The following is a 16691-nucleotide window of genomic DNA, read 5'->3' as shown; positions in this document are numbered from 1 at the left end:
ACAGACCCACTTTTAATGGTTATTGCCCACTTGCTTCCTGTGAAAGAAGTGGAAGTATGGGTGAGCCTGGAGAATGGACAACACCCTTGACCTTCAGATGGCCCCATCTGGAGTAGGTAGGGAGGCCGAGTTGCAGGCCTGAGATAATTCTAGCCCTTTTGCTTTCTTTACCTGCAGGAGGAGAGCTCCCATATTCCTGGGCTCTGGGCAGGGTGAACTCACAGCTAAAGTCTGTGGGAGGACTACTGGAAGTCCCCTCCTTGGCGTATCTGACCAGTGGGGCTGGGCGTGTGCACTAGGCTGTCAGGAAGAGTTATCTCCAGACAGGCCCTCGGCCTGCCTGCTTTCTCCTCCGCCATCCCCTCCTAATTCATTTTCCGCCTTTAATGTACTGTTGTGGAGCTTCCTCTCCCATTAGGGCCTGTAATGTGCACCAATTCCCTTCAGCTTGACTGCCCTTAATAGGCAGCGTAAATAGAATTTAGTGTGGCGTGCACTAACATCTCTATCCATTGTCCAGAGATTAAATACTTGCCACCGATGGTTCATGCATCATCAGCCTCGAGCCCAGCTTCATAGCTCCCAACCAAAGGAGGATATTAAATTAATTTGCAGGTTGCTTTAGCAAAACCTAACAAAAAAACCTCTGCGGGAAAAGAAGGAGGGGGCCCAGTGCATCTGCTCACCATCAATCATGGTGGGTGGGAGTTGTTAGAAACTTGGGGGGAGAGGGGGCGACTCTTGTTCATCCCAGGTTGGGTCCCTCTCCAGGGTCATGCAGCTTGGTCACCTATTTCCATGCTAGTCCCCAGGCCTTGGCCCATGCTCAACTCTTCCATCAGCTTTGAAACCAGCTTTCTGGACTGAGGAGAAGAGTGAGGGATGGAGAATGGAGAGAAAGTCCTGAGTTCAAATTGCAGGGACTCCTCCCTTCTTAGGGGTGTAGCAAAAGGACAACAGATAAAGTGCTCCTAGGTAGGGAGATCTCTAGAATCTCTCTTTGGACTACTGGGTTCTTTGGTGTCCTCCGGTGGCTGTGGAAGTCTGAGCCTTGGGAGACAGTGAAGTGAAAGGGTGAGGGGCAGTGCAGGCCTTGACTCTGGGGTCCACGGGGGCATCTCCTGACCTTTTTTTTTTTCCAATGGTGGCAGTTTGTGTCATTGACCACAGTCATGTAGTGGAGATAGACCTGCAAACAGATGCTGATGATCCAGGGACAAGGGGCTTTGGGATCCCAGAGAGCAGCTCAATCTGCACCTGGAGGGCAGGTGACCTCTGAGTTGGACCTTTCAGGACTAGCAGGAGTTATTGGTCAGGGTGGAAGGGAAAGGGGTCCTCCACACAGAGGTTTTGGAGGTATCCCATGTATAATACTGCCAGAGAACTCAGGAGTTCAGAGTGGCTGGAAGACACAGTAAGCCCAGGGAGAGGTGGCAGACAGGATTGGGAGGCAAGCCTTCTGTGGGGGCAACGGGGAGCCATGGAGGAACTTCCACCAGGAGAGCCACATATTCATGGTTGTTTGTGGAGAACATTCTGAGACAATGTGGGGGTAACTCCCAGGGAAGGGAGGCACACAGGAAACCCTTGCATGAATCCAGGGGGATAGGGCTCAGACTATGACAGCAAATGGAACTGGAAGGGTGAGTCCCAATCGTGGCCTGAAAGTCTCTGAAAGGAAAAACAAAGTCTCATCCCTTGGACAACAAACCCAGGTCCTGGTGCTGGGCTGGGCACTGAGAGTAAATGCTGCATCCAGATCCCTGTCCCGTGGGCTCGGTCTGTCCAGAAGCCTGGCTCAGGATGAAGGGAGGCAGGCAGGAGGGTTTCCGCTCACCTGGTCATATCAGAATGGAAGCCACCTCCAGGTGGTGAATGGACCAAGGGGAGCAGTCACTCTCCCAACAGGGCTAGTGCAGGAATGGTGGGTAAAGAGCAAGCATGCCACCACCCTCTCAGTCATTTCCTGCCAGCCATCACTAATTAATCCAGCCACTTTCCCCAGGGAGGTATAAAAAAAATCCTAGGACCCTTTCTGGGACAGAATTGCATGACACCAGGATGAGTTGGCCTTGGCCCATGTGGCCATTTCCCCCAATACAACCAGCCACTTCTTTATTTCAACTCCAAATCAGGGTCTTGTTTCTTCCTGGATTTCAGCAGACGTGGAGGGTGTGACCAGCCTTTCTTTTCCTCAAATCTTAGCAAATGCATCCAGTCAGTTGTCCTGCTTTTCCAAACACTGTAGAAATATGGTGGGCCCCAGGGTGGAAGCTGCGGAGGCAAGGCAGGGGGAGGAGAGAGAGGAGAGATCTCTGCTGTGGCGGAAGTGCCTGCTGTGGTCTGCTAGTTCTTCCCTGATGTCCTCCTCCACCCGTGACCCCCACTCATGGTGGTTTATTAATAGCTTTTAACACTATCATTTGGACTAATTGAAAATGGGAGCAGTGCTAATATGCCCCTTTACATTTCATTCCTTTTTTATTTAAAAAAGATACTAAAAGCATTTATCGAGTAGTTTCTGGGGAAAAGAAATAAAAAGGTCTCCTCTCTGGCCATTGTGATGGCGTGTTCTCCTTCTAGCACCCTGTGCAGGGGATTCTCATGGTTCATTAGCGTGATTTAAGGGGTCTCCATGACCCTGTTATAAAGCCACCTGTTGGGAGGTTCTCAGAGACATCCTTTGCTCACGGGCAGGCTCCACCTGGTCCTGGAGGTGGAGGATGGTGGGCAGGTGTGAGGGGTTTGGGGTGGACGCTCCTCCACACTGCTGTGTGAGTGAAGGGATTTCTCCCCTGTTCTTCTGTCTTTCTAGTTGGGATTTAGAGTCACGGAGAACCAAGGTCTGATTAACGTAGTTCAGGGTTAGTGTTAATCTTGTACACTGGTTATTATCCATTTTCCTTCCCAGTTTCTTTTTCTGTTCTTTTCTAAACCCAGAAAGGCTGATCCCTGGGCTTTCCCTAGGGCTTCTCCTTGGGTCTGACCAATGGGAGGCTCTCACTGGAGAACACAGGGTGGAAGGGGAGGGAGGCTGGGGTCTTTCTTCCCTGGTCTCTTCCTTCTTTGGTGCTGTACGAGCTCTAGCAGTTTTTGTCCTTGTACCCTGCTGGACGGTCCCTCCTTAAACCCTAATCATGGTCATCACTTCCTGCTGGGGTTAGTTTGGGTGCCTCACCTGTGTCTCTGCTAGCAGTCCCTCTGTGAGAGACTCTTCATTTTTGCCATGGGCTTTGATTCAAGGTTTTTCACAATTTCCTGATTGGCTGTCTTCACGTCATTGTACAAAGAATGGACAGTGGATGCTGGATGGCCTCCAAAGCTGCACTTGTCCTTCAGGTTCCAGTCCCACTCTCGGCCTTACGGTAAGCCATGGATCTGGCTTCTTCTTTTCCTTGAGTGTATAGTTTGGGGGCTGGGTTTTTGCTTGCTGTACCCCTAGCCAAAGGGCAATGGCTCTGGTCAACCAAGTCCCCTGCCCTTTGTAGGTCTCTGACCCTTAGCATGGAGTCTTGTGTCTGTGGTCCCAGCCAGAAATGCCCCTGGTTCCCCACCAGTCACTGCCAGAACCAATGCACCAATGTCCCCTTTGACAGGTGTCTCCCTCTTACAGCTCTGCTGCCGTGGCCTGATCCAGCCTGTTTTCCATGGAGCACACCAGAATGGACACCAGTGGCCAGGAGCTGCCTCTGTAATCACGTCTCCTTGCAAAGGATCAATGCCTGCTCTTCTGCAAAGGGCCAGCAACAGTGTCATCGGAATGAGTTCAGGCCTTTCTGAGGGGGTCCTTTTGAGGCCAGCTGACCTATGAATGAGGGGGTGCTTAACAACCAAGCAGAAACAGCTCAGGCTCTGCCTGGAAATGTGGGAGGCTGTGTGTGGCGCGTGTGTGTTCCAGGACGATGAGAACTCATCAAGACTCATCCAGATCTTTCTGGGAAGGGATTCCCTAGGGTTCATCATCATAGAGCTCACCTCAGCTATGGACAAGCTGAAAGACCCCCTGAGAGTAGCCAGAGATTGGGTCAAGTCAGTAAGTACCCACTCTGTGCTGTGTCAGACTCTGGGGGCAAATGTTCACTTGGACTTGGATACTGGCTTCTTGTAACTTGGTCTTCTTGGGTCTTCAGTTTCGTCATCTATAACAGAGCCAGTGTCCTCTAAGAGTCCTGAGATTCTGTGGTTGTCTGAGGAAGGAAACATGGCTTTCCCAACTTTGGTGCTATTGGGCTGGATGATTCTTTATTGTGGGGACTATCTTGTCATTGTGGGATATTAAGCAGCACTGCTGGCCTCTACCCATTAGCTACCAGTAGCAACTCCCCATTCCCAGTTTTGATAATAAAAATGTCTCCAGACTTTAACAAATATTTCTCAGTGGGGTAAAACTATCCTGGTAAGAACCACTGGTTTAAAATCATGACTGAGGCTCACACATGCCTGGCCAGGGGTTTTCCCAGGACTCTCTTAGTGAGCAGCCTTGGACTTGGCCCTGGGATTTATAGTCTTTAGGCTGAGGCTTGGGGCCTAGGTCTTCACTATCCATGGCTGCATGAGACAATGGAATCCTATCCTTTAAAGTCTTTCCTGCTCCAGGAATTTAGGTCTCATTAATTCAGTGATCAGGTAAGGTCTGAATCTCACAGCTGGAAGCCCACTCTGTTGGGGGTGGGAGAGTGGCCTGAGGGGACAGGAACAAGGCTGGGGTCTGGAGGGTGTCAGGGGGCATGGAGGGAAGGCCCTGGGCCTTATGTCACTTCGTGGTGTGCTTGGGCAAGTTCTCAGCTCTTTGTGTCCCAGTTTTCTCATCAACGGGAATGATGGTGATGACCCACCTTCCAGGATTCTTACATCAGTGGATCAGGGAGGATCCCACCTGAAAGTGCTTCTATGAAAAGGATGTGCCAAAGGGACTATTCACACAGTTAGGCCAGGACAAAGGGAATGAGAGGGACTGTGAGGCACACCTGGGCTGGCAAAAGCAGGAAATGATTATCCTTTCTCCTCACTGGGTTGAAGGGGCTGGGGCAGGGCAGTGGCTGGGGCAGATATATACAGAGGACTGAGAGTTGGCATCTTAGAGCCCCTCCTCCCTGCCCACCTGGCTCTGTAGCCAAACAGCTGCAGTCACAGTGCAGTTGGGCCAGGCCCTCTGGTGTCTTGCTGGTGCTTCTCACTTCTGAGGCCCATAGCTGGGGGCCAGGGGATCGAGGTGTGCAGCAAGTAGAGGTCAGTTTCCTGGGCATGGCACCTGTCAGAAAAGACCAGGGAATAGATCTGGGTCGGGGTGGGGTGGGAGAGGTGCCAGCCAGGGCAACCAGCAGAGTGAGGAGAAGGAGGGCGTGGATATTTGCCAAGTGCTTAGAACAGTGTTTGCACGTGGTGTTTGAGGAAGGAAACCTGTGCTAGCCTCTGGGGGTACAAGACATGTTAAGTCAACTCCTGCAGCACCTTCCATGTGGGAAGCTCCAGGCTCTTCCTTCTGGAGCTGGCTGTGGTGCGGCCCCATGTGGGGGACAGGTGCCTAGTCTGGTGCCCACTGCACAGACACATTCCATGGAAGTTCACCTGGGCCTCCCCACCCTGGTGGACACAGCCATCAGATTCATTCATGGTGTTCCTCGGCCCTACTCTATCTCTCCTGCCTTCCCTGGTCCCCCATCTCATGCACTTTGGCCATGACCCCGCCTGTGGACCAGAGGTGGACCAGTGGCTGAGGCCTAGGAAGCCCTGCCTGGGGCAGGCGGGTCCAGCCTCTGTCCTGTCCTCAGAGTCCCTGGGCACTGAGGGGATTTCCCTTGGCCTTTGTGAGGCTCCTCTGAGACGACTTGTGCATGGGATGGGAGTCCCACTGGGGCTCCTGTGGGACCTGTGCTCCTAGCTGCCTGCAGGGGGTTACTGAGCTACTCAGTGCAGAGGGGTTCACCTTGCAGGTGGGACAGGCAGAGGAGGACAAGGATACAGCCCTTCATGAGCATGCCTGCTTCCTCTGCCTGTCCACTCTGCTGGCTGGGCTGCGCTGTTGGTGGGAGTGGCCCTCTCCAGTCTACCTGCCTGGTCAGTGCTGTGGGCAGGCCATAGCCTCTTCCCTTGTCCTTTATCAAGGCAAGAGGTGGTGCAGGAACGTGGAGTGGGGCTGGACTACAGCTGCGACAGCACCACTGACCTCCCATACTGCAGCTGGCAGTAGACCAAAGCTTTGAGCTGAGCATGTGCAAACTCTGGGTTCAGCCCCTGGCTTACTTGATTTCATTTTGTCTTTCCATAGCCCTTGGGTTGGCACTTCTGCTATCTCACTGTAAATGAGGAAACTAAGGCACAGAGAGTTAAGGTCTGGCTTGTATCACACAGCTAATATGTGGTAGAGCTGAGATCTGAGCTCAGGTCTGACCCCCTGTGCCGCTGATCTGTGCTCCCTCCCCTCCCAGGTCCTGCCTTCTTGCTCCCGAGGGTGTCATCAGGCCTGGGTCTCTGTATGGAGGGGACTGCAGCTCGGAAATGAGGCTGGCTTGGGAACGTTTTTCCACATGACCCCCCCTGCCCCCACCCCGTGCAGCTGTGTAATGAGCCCACATCTGTTACCACCACATGTTGCTCGGCGCTTCGCAGATGTAAAGTCTCAATTTTTCTAATTAGCAGCAACACGAAGTCTATCTTAATTTTCTCCTCCCCTCCCTCTAATAAACGTGATATTAACAAGGTTACACGTCTGCGTTTTGCTGGGTATAATTGAATCAGGTCGCAGATTTGATTAGTGGGTGTGGGGCGATGGGGTCTGGTCAGGCTGAGGGGCTGGGGGAAGGAAGGGGCCAGGTCCCAGCTGCGGGATGGAGAGGAAGAAGGAGAAAGAGGAAAGAGAGAGGAGAGAGAAGGGAGGGAGAGAGGCAGAGAGCAAAGGGAAAGAGATCAGTGGAGAGACCGAGATTTCAAAGACAGAATGGCAAAGATGAGTGGTAGGTGAAGACAGAATAATAGAGGGAGAGAGGAAGGGGAAAAAGAGAGAGAGAGAAATGGGAGGGAGGGAGGAAGGGAGGGAGAGAGAGAAAGAGATATATAGAGAGGAGCAAAGAGACATTGAGATGGGAGAAGTGAAGACCCAGACACACACACAAGCACATAGCAAGTCACAAGAGACAAAGGACAGTGAGGGAGCCCTCAGCTCCTCAGCCCTGCTCAGACCTTTCTGCAGAAGGAGGTCCCCCACCCAGGGCTCAGGGAGGGCCTGGATTGAGGAGGGACAGGCAGCCACAGCCTCCCAACCTGCATTGTATTGCTGAGCTTGAGGACTAGTCCTGGCTCTGGGTGACCAAGGGTCAACTAGCTTCCCTCTCTGGGACTCAGTTTCTCCACCTATAAAAAGTGCTCTGTAGGGCCCACTCCCTGTAGCTCCAGCTCCCATCCATGGGACAGAGAAATTCTGGAGGAGCAAATGAAGAAGGTTCTACCACTTACAAAGGCCTCTGGTCCATGAGTCCTGCTGAGATGGTCCCTGGAGCACCCTGGGCAGACGCAGGGTGGGGGGTTGTGAACCAGGGTCTGGAAGGGGACTCCTGGTCCTAGTGGGCTCCAAGCCTTATAGACTGTGAGATGCCATATCAGCCGTGGTGACCCCAAACACCCCCCACTTCCACTGGGTCCCTGCCTGCTAAGCCCTGAGCTCCAGGCCACCCCGTCTCTGCTCACAGCTGCACCCTTCCCACCCTTCTCTCACCCCATGCCCTGGAGCACCCAGGCTCCTTCCCACCTTTGCTCTGGTAGTCCCTGCCTTCTCCTCTGACAAATCTTAACTCCAGGGTCATTGCTTACGGGGGACCTTCCCCGGTGACTGAGGAATGGGCTCCTTCCTCTGCGTAATGGTGCACTTCTTTCCTTCTCTGTATTTGTGCGTTTGTGTGACTGTCTTCACTTCCCGCCTCTCCCGTTGGACCTGGCTGGCACCTGGTGGGGCTCACTGTGTTGGCGACAGTGGGAGCTCAGGCAGGCGTGAGCGTGTGTGCCTGAGGAAGGCCTCTGTGTGGCGTCTGCCGCAGCCTGGCTGTGCTGCGATCCTGCTGTGACAATTTCTCCCGCTGATGACTCCGTCCCCAGGGCCTTGGGAGGCACTGAGAAGCTTCTGTCAAGGGGCAGTGGCTTTTCCCCCCTCGCTTAAATGAGATATGAATAATTGATTTGGCTCTTGAATAATTAATCAGATATTCAATAAGGAAAGTAATTGTTTGGCACATCCCCCATGGATGGCCTGGCTCAGCGCTGTCCCACACGGGCTGGGAGGCTGGCGGGGGTCATGGGCCCACGAGGAGCCCAGTGCCAGCTGGGGGAGGTCACCTTGTTTGACACTTCTGGACTCCTGTCAGGTTCGCTGTCCCTCCGGGAGGTCCCTGTTTGCCTCCATGTGCCCACCAAAAGTTTGGGTCTTATGGTCTCCCACCAGCTACCCAGGTGTCTGGCTTCTTCCCTGAGTCTCCCAGCTCTGAGATGGGCCCCCTTTGTCTGTTGGATGTGACCCTCCTGGATATCACTCTCTCCAAGCGGTGCCCTGCCAGTGGAGAGGGCTAGGCCGGCCTTCCTACCCCATTTCCAACCCCTCCCCTGGGAGGCCTGGGGGGCGGGTGTTGTCCACTTTCTGTCCTTGGGGCCAGACTCCATAGAGGCATTGTGGGTAGGGTAGCCAGGTGCCCATCTGTGCAGCTAACTGGGTGCCCCTCTGTGCCCACCTGCCTGGAGAAGGGCCTTGAAGTGCCTCTGACCAGGGCCCTGTGGGCCTCTTTAGGCTTGACAACTCTTCCCGAGATTGTCTTCTTGTAGGTTCCATGTGTGACTTTCTGCCCACCTTTCAGGGACCCTGTTGCCTTCCCTGGAATATATTTCCCTTAGTCTGAGTTTGGGAGCTTCCGCCAACAGTGATGGCCTGGGATCCGCTCCAGCCCTCACTGAACAACTTGGGTGTGCCCTGGAACCCACTCCCGTCCTCAGCTGGGTGGAGTCCTTTTTGTGATTTCCTTTATGAGTTGCAGGCACATTGGTGTGTTAGACCAAACACACACATCACGGCACACATACCACACATGCCACCTACCTCACACTCACACACACACACTGGACACATACAAACACATGGACACCAGGAGACACAGGTCAACACACTACACGTATGTACACAAACTCACACACAAGCTCAGATGCATATCACACATGTGGGACACACGTGTACATGCCAGATACATGCTCACACACACTAGGTACACACACCAACACACGTCACCCATGTAACTAAGGTCACACACATCACTGTGTCCACACAAACGTATGCACACGTGTGCACAGCTGCGCCCCAGACCAGAGGCAGTATGGAAGTCCTCAGAGGCAGGGCCCAGATCTAGGAGGAGGAAGAGGTCCCCACCTGCCTCTGAGCACTCCCCCTAGGTCCCAGGCCTGGGTAGAGATGGTTTAGCTCTCTTCCTTCGTCCTCTCCCCTGGCACTCTTTCAGGACTGCTGGGTGAGGGTGGGCTTGCCCCTGGGGCAAGTGTCACTTCACAGACACTTCTTCTGGCAGACGAGGTGAAGCACTGGGATGGCTGCAGAGCCCTCGCTCTGAGGGAGGGGACAAGAAGTCAAGCTGCCTCCAGACCGAGATGAAAGCAGGAGGCTGGGTAGAACTCTTCTCAGCCTCCAAAGGGATGGGGTGCAGGGGAGTGGGGAGGAAGGAGCCTGTCAGGCTTCTGTGTGTGCATGTGTGTGTGCATCCACGTGTGTGTACCTACATCCATGTACACACCATGCACACTTGTAGCAGTGAACACACATACACATGCAGGCATGTACATATGCATGTGTGTGCATGTGCCCATGTACACACATGCACATAGGTGTGTGTTTATTGCACACATGGAAGTGCATGCATGCATAGAATAGGCACACGTGTTGGTGTGTGCATGTGCTGTAGGCTGCGTAGTTTATAAACCACAGAAATCTATTTATCACAGTTCTGGAGGCTGGGAAATCCAAAGTCAAGATGCTGGCGGAGGCAACCCCAGTGTCTGGTTGGGGCCCACTTCTTAAAGATGCTGTGATCCATCTCAGGTGGCAAGAGAGATGGAAGGGCCAGGCAGCTTTGGAAACTTCTTTCACAGGAAACTAATCCCACTGGAGAGGGTGGAGCCCACAAGCCCCACCTCCTACTACCATCACCCAGAGGTGCGACATCCTGCATGTGAATTCTGTATGTCACCCATATGCGGAAGATTCGTACATCCTCTGACACACCAAGCCCCTTGGGGACCAGAGCAGATCGGCAGTCGATGCTCCCTCACAGGCCCTGCTTCTCTGCCTCACTATTTGTAGTCCCTTCAGGAAAGGGTGGTGAGGTCACTGGTGTCTCCCTGTGTGTACCTGGTTTGTGACTGTGCAACCAGCTTCTCTGGGCCCACATGCCCATTGGCCATGTCGGGAGCCTGTCAGGGATGCTGGCACAGGGCATGGGGCCCAGGCTGCAGACAGAGGGCAGCTGGGCTGCACAGTGGGGCAGCAGCTGGACCTACAGGGAGGTTCCTGGTCCCCACCTGGGTCTGGATTGTTCTGCACTTAGCAACGAGGTGGGGGTGGTCCTGGTCCTGGTCCTGTTTTAGTGTGGGACATAGACAGTAAGTGAGAGAAATCAGACAGTATGAGGACAAACCGGGCGGGAGGTGGGGCTGGAAACATGGGGGGTAAGCGTTTAGTCGAGGAGCCAGACAGGTGCACAGAATCTGTTCAGCTATTTTGGACACTGGTTCAGAACTCATAGTGGAACCTAAGTCCGGAGTCAGTTTCACTGAAGGAAGGGCTGGGGTGCCCTGGGGGTTCTCCACAGAGGAACATGGCCAAGGCTTCTGGGTGCAGAGGGCTGTGCTCAGCACTGTGGCCACCCCCAGGTGCCTTTCCAGGGTCCTGCTCTGCAGATGACTTTCATCTGACTGAAGGTTTTAGGGAAAATGTGGCTCATGAGGCTGACCTCTAAAGGTGACGGTGAAATGTGAGTGGCAGCATGGGGTCTGCTCTGCACAGAATTTAGATCTGTCCTCTCAGCCAGCCACCAAGGATGCCCCAGGGAAAAATCAAAACCAGCCTTCAGTGTGCTTGCATTTAAGCAGGGCAGGTGACCCGGCCTCAGAGAAAGAGCCCCAAACCTACCACCCTGGGCCGGTTCTGGACAAAGGACCTCCTCAGCATTGCTTTAGGTGGAAGGTGTTCAGGGGACACTCAGCTGTTATTCCAGAGTCACCTGGCTCTCCCCAGGGGTCCTGACAGCTGCAGTGGTTTTTGGAGGCATTGTTTCTGCAGTAGAGGGAGGGGAGTGGGGGGTTGGGGTTGGGCCTTAGGGGATGCTGCTGATGTCCTGCCCCAGACCCCTGTGGCTGCTGCAGATCGCTGCTGTTGTCTCTGGAGCCTCCAGTTCCTTTCTTCTCAAGCCTGATGATGCTCTCTGGTTCCACAGGAATTGGTTCAGGCTTCAACAGGCACCCCTCCAAAGTGTGCATCGGGATGATGCCCCAGGCCACCCTCAACCTGTCCTCCAGAGGGGTGATTCTGAGGAATGTTCCCCATGGTCTCTTAAGAGTCCCTGGGGAGACTGTGCCCCAGGTGCCCTCTGTAGTAACTTGCTCAAGGACCTGCAATTAACCATCGTGTCTCCTTCTCTTTTGCTTCTCAGATAAAAGACCACCTAAGTCCTTGTCTTAGAGACTTTAGTTGGGGGACCTCAGCTAACACCCACTTGATCCGCAGGTCTCAGGTGACCAGAGCCAGGCCTTGAGCCTCCCTTTCCATCTCCTTGTGTGACTCTGGGGAGGCCAGATGCTAAGTACTCTACTCCTGACCAAACAATCAGGAAAGCAGAATATTTTTGCATCCAAGCTTTTCATCCCCATTGGGAGAAGAAAATCCCTTTGCTAGGGCTTGAGTCTGCATGCTTGATTTGAAAAGAAGTATAGCCAGAGAAGTTAAGAAAAAATCTGCATCCCCTGAGGTCTTCACAGGCTTTTCTCATCCAAGTGTCAGTAGAAATAGTTTTCTATGATCCAAATTCCCAGGGGCCTCTAAAAACCCTTCCCAACTCTTTAGACAACCCATGCCTGGTTTGTTGGGCTATCCCTTCTGATTTTGGTTGGAACTTCTGGAAAGGTTCTCAGTGTTCACTCACATGGATGGCTGCTCTACTCCATCATTCACCTGTTTCTGCCTCTTTGTTGAGACTTTTGTGTATGCTTGCGACATTCTTGTGCTGCACAGCTCCAGAGAATGCTATTCGTGTAGGTCATGATGTGAGTGGCATCTTCAAGGTGTGCAGAGTACAATCTGACCAACCGTACACAGTGGCCTTGCTCTTAAAACAGCAGGCTCCCTGCCTGTGTCCTCTGACGACCTTTTCTACTTTCTTCTGGATTCTTGCTCTCATGACTGAGGAAGGATGACGGTAGGACAGCAGCCGACATTCTGATGAACAGACTTAGTGAAAAGTCCTTCCACTAGCATTTGCTCTTAATAGACATAGGAGGTGGGAGGCTCAGAAGAAGCAGGTCCTGGAGAGTGATCAGGAGTGACATCAAGAAGCCATGTCCAGTGTCTAGATCCAGAGCTGAGCGATGCTCCTTATAGAACTGACCTTCGAGAGGAACCTCAGCTGCCATCATGGATTCAGGCTTGGAACTCCCAGCCACCTCCTGGGATCTGGGCTCCTTCCTGGCTCTGACTCTCTCTGGATACCTCCAGCTCCTGGTGCAAATCTGCTGCCTGACCTTTTTCAGGTTTGCTGAGGGCCAGATTAGGAAGGAGCCCTTAGACAGATTTAGGGGAAAGCTGGCTACTGGAACCTTCCGGAAGCAAAGGATGTAGGGAAAGGAGGGTGGCAGCATTTAAACCAGAGGGAGGAAATGCCACCCAGCACCCAAGCCCAGGGTTATTTATGCACGCATGGCATCATGCATCCAGGCGCAATCCAATAATTTGTCAATGAAGGCCTCTCGCGCCCTCTGCCCCCACCCCTGTCTCTGATAACATTTACAGTAAATCCATTGCACTGACCATTAAATCCGAGGCCGCCTCGAGCGATCACTTCAATGGGGCGCTGACAGGCTGAGAGTTAATAATGACGCGGACGCTAACCTGTTTATTGATTTGCTTTTTGTACCTTTCATCCTCGCTCACTCCTTCTCCCTCTCGGAGGAGAAATCTTGGAATTAGTAATCAGGTGACAGCCTCACCCCCCTCCTGTTCCCAGCCATGTCATCCTGCTTAAACTCTCCGAGATAAATTGCCTCCACCTCCCCAGCCCCTGCCAGCCATTCACTCTCCAGTTACTCAGCACAAGATGCCGCATCTGTCACTGGAGCCGCAGACAGAAAAAAAAACATTAACACAGACATGAAAAGCTTTTAACTTTGACAAGAGGCGCGCAGGAAAGTTTTATATTTAGCCCCTCCAGCAAAGGCCACGGTCGATCCATTAGGGTGGCTTGTCAGACCCAGGGCGAGGTGGGAGAGGGCTGGGACCACGGGGCTGAGGGTAGGGGGTTGCTTGTGCCAGCCTGAGGAGCATGCCCCTAGGACCAGCACCCCCACGGCCCCCTCTGCTTCCTTGATTTGGGGACGGGGAGAGGTGGGACAGTTGGGTGGTTGAAGTCATCAGAGACTGAGGGAAGGACCCAGATGTGGGCCTTGGTCTCTGATTTAAAATAGATTTTAACCTCCTTTTTTTAAGATTCCAAGATATGGCGTGGGATAGAGGCCCATTACGTGGCCACGGCCCTGCCTATTGCCACAAATAATGTGAATCTTTTTTATAGGAGCCTCAAAATATAACAAAGAGAGGGAAGGTTTTGCAAGAGGCGAAACTTTAAAATTTAAAAAAAAGAATGAGGGCTGGGGATGTGGCTCAAGCAGTAGCTCGCTCGCCTGCCATGCGTGCGGCCTGGGTTCGATCCTCAGCACCACATGCAGATAAGGATGTTGTGTCTGCCGAAAATTAAAAAATAAATATTTAAAAAAAAAAAAAAAAGAATGATCCATTTTTCTCCCCATCATTTCAAGCAGAGAGTGGTCCCCGGCTCCTTCCCCTGCCCCGCCCTATTTCTTCTTTCTCTCTGACTCTGTCTTTCTTTTAGTCTGACACACACACACACACACACACACACACACATACACACACACTCCATCATCCCCACCGCCTCTCAGTGCTCACAAATGGAGCCCCTTCTGATCCTCACCCCATCTCTAAGTCGTATGGTTTCTCAGCATTTTCACCTCCTTTCATGTACTTCCTCAGGCCACACTGGGGATCAGGACTGGTTGGTTGGCACAGGTGTCCTCAGTGGGCAGGGATGAAGGACAGACACACATACGCACTACACACGTGCATTAGCTGCTCCAGCCCAGGAATGGCGGGATGGCTTTGTGCAGATCAAGGAGCAGGACATAAAGGATTGTTTGGAGCAGTGTTTGGGAGTGGAGTGGGGAGAGATTAGGGTGGGTGGAGGCTCCAGGTCTGGTCTACAGCTGAGGCCAAGGTAGGGGCGGGCATTGACTGGATGGAGGAGAATTCAGTGGCTTGGGCAGGAGGAACTTGTGGGCAGATCAAGGTGTGGAGAGGTCTTTGAACGCTGCCTTAGATGTGGCTCCTCCCAAAGCAGCTCTTGAAAGGATTCTAGTGCAAGTGGTTTATTTGGGAAGTGACTCCCCAAAGCATTGGCTGGGAGGCAACATAGGCTGAGTTCATGAGCAGCGAGCTTCTTTGCGCAGCTGGAGGGACATCCTACTGGGACTGCTGGGAAGCCACGTGGAGCTCACCTCAGGGTTTCTACTCTCACCAGCTGGAGTGCACCTAGCTGTCATCTCCCCTCCTCATGGTCTGGGGGCTTCGGAGGATGGGAGGGCTTTCATTCCTTCCTACATCTAGGGTGTGCTACCAGGGCCCAGGGGCTTCAGTGGGCTCCTGGGGCCACAGAAGATGCTTGCAGAGAGCACTAAAGTGCTTTGATGTTTATAGACACAGTGGCACCCTGAAAACACCTACTAAAAACTCCCAACCTTCAGAAAACTTGTTTTCAATGCATCTACCAAATTTTGGAGCAAGGGTCTTTGTTCTCAATGGTGAAGCAGAGTGAGAAATGTGTTGGTCTCTTTTCCTCTTCTAGGTACGGGGTGATATTTGCCCTTACCGTGCATATTCCACAGGGTCTGGACTCAGATGTCATAGGTGCTGCAAAAATGGAACCTTTCCTCCTCATGGCTGCCATTTTTTCACTTACCTCCCTTCTCTGAGTTTAAGAGCTCTTGGAGGTCACAGAGCCAGTGCTGGTCAGATTTTACCACCAGAGCCAAGCACCAGGCTGTGAACAAATAAGGAGTTCAGGGAGGGTTTGTCAAAGATGGGCAGGAAGGAAAAACATCCTGGAATGTTCAGGGGACTTGGTAAATGGTTGAACAGAGAATGGGCTATAGGAAGGAGAATGCTTAGCCCCAGGGGAGCTGAGGGTCCTTTCTTAGGTTGAAGAAGAACTCTGGAGTAGGCAAAGGGCATATTATGGGGATGAAGAGGGCCTGGGGCAAAGGTAAGCCAGACCCAGTATATGGCTGTACAGAGGTCCCCAACAGTGGGGACCAGCAAGTCACCCTAGGCTGAGATGGGTCCCGAGGCCAGGAGACCAGCTGTGGAGAGAGGGGCTGGCAGGACCTCTTTCCCCTCTTCCCTGATTTCTATTACCTTTTTTTGGTTTAGCTTTAGGCTCCCAAGCAAGGCCAGGAGGGCATGGGAGACTCCGAATGGGATCCGGCTGGATTCTGGAATTTCAGACATTGACAAAAGAATTCTAAGTCTGAAGCCTGGTTCTCCCTCTGTAAGGCAACCACTCCTCCTCCAGGGCAGCTGTTCCTTCTCAGCTGCGGTTCAACATTTCCAGAGACTCTGGAAAAGGCTTCTTGTGCTTTTGAGCGCTCAGGTGAATTTGGAAGGAGCTTCGGTACCCAGAACACTCGGACTCCATTGCAGGTGTTCCCACACCTGACTCAGTTTCTGGAAGGGACTTGGTTTTCCTAGAGCTCTGGTTGGTACGGACTGTGGGTGTCTGTCCTGATCAGGAACAGCTTTCCAGTGCAAGTGAGTATCCCAGCCATGAGAGTGTTGGGGAAAGGAGCAGTCTGGTGACCCTGGAGGCTGGGGTGTCACTTCACCAAGGCCAGATGAGGCGAGTCCTTGGCCACCTGACAGGGTGTAATGGCTCTTGCTTCGTGTGTGGTGAGGAAGGCTGAGAAATTAAGCTGGTGCGGATCTGTGTCTCCTGTCGCAGCCACACTTGCTGAATCTGCTGTTTCTGAGAAAGTGAAATTTCAGTCCCTCCACTTTCCCTTATCAGCTGGGCTCTCAGGACACTTGGAGAGGGTGTCAGGCGACCTCATGGGCTTCTTGGTAGAAAATGGATATTCTTGTGCAAAATCCCATCTATGCTGCCACGGCCTATCTGGTGATGCATCTGGATCTTGGTGCATCAAGGCTGCAGAGAACTCCCTGGTGTGGCCAGCTCTCTTCTCGGCTGCTGCTGTGCTCTGGACCTTTGTGCCTCCCAAATTCACATGCTGCAATCCTCACCCCCCCGCCCCCCCGCCATGGTGAGGTTATGGGGAAGAGGGAACATTTGGAAGGAGATATGGTGACCAGGGTG

General features: G+C 52.9%; 1 long non-coding RNA gene across 4 annotated transcripts in view; it reads left to right on the top strand.

The window, feature by feature from the left end:
* LOC114100399 (uncharacterized) overlaps positions 1–16691 on the top strand; it is a 238501-nt gene that overhangs the window by 143982 nt on the left and 77828 nt on the right. The window contains exons 7-9 of one of the 4 annotated variants that reach the window (XR_003584062.3): positions 3244–3365; positions 3614–4033; positions 6429–6704. The exons of 1 other annotated variant lie outside the window; for it this stretch is intronic. This is a non-coding gene — a long non-coding RNA (uncharacterized lncRNA). Of the gene's footprint in view, positions 1–3243; positions 3366–3596; positions 4034–6428; positions 6705–16691 lie in introns of those variants that run through there. 2 more of the 4 variants (XR_011706767.1, XR_003584065.3) reach the window with 2 other exon arrangements.

Source organism: Marmota flaviventris, chromosome 2, assembly GCF_047511675.1.
Source record: "Marmota flaviventris isolate mMarFla1 chromosome 2, mMarFla1.hap1, whole genome shotgun sequence".
NCBI classification, from domain to species: domain Eukaryota; kingdom Metazoa; phylum Chordata; class Mammalia; order Rodentia; family Sciuridae; genus Marmota; species Marmota flaviventris.
This window is presented reverse-complemented; position numbering and strand designations above follow the sequence as displayed.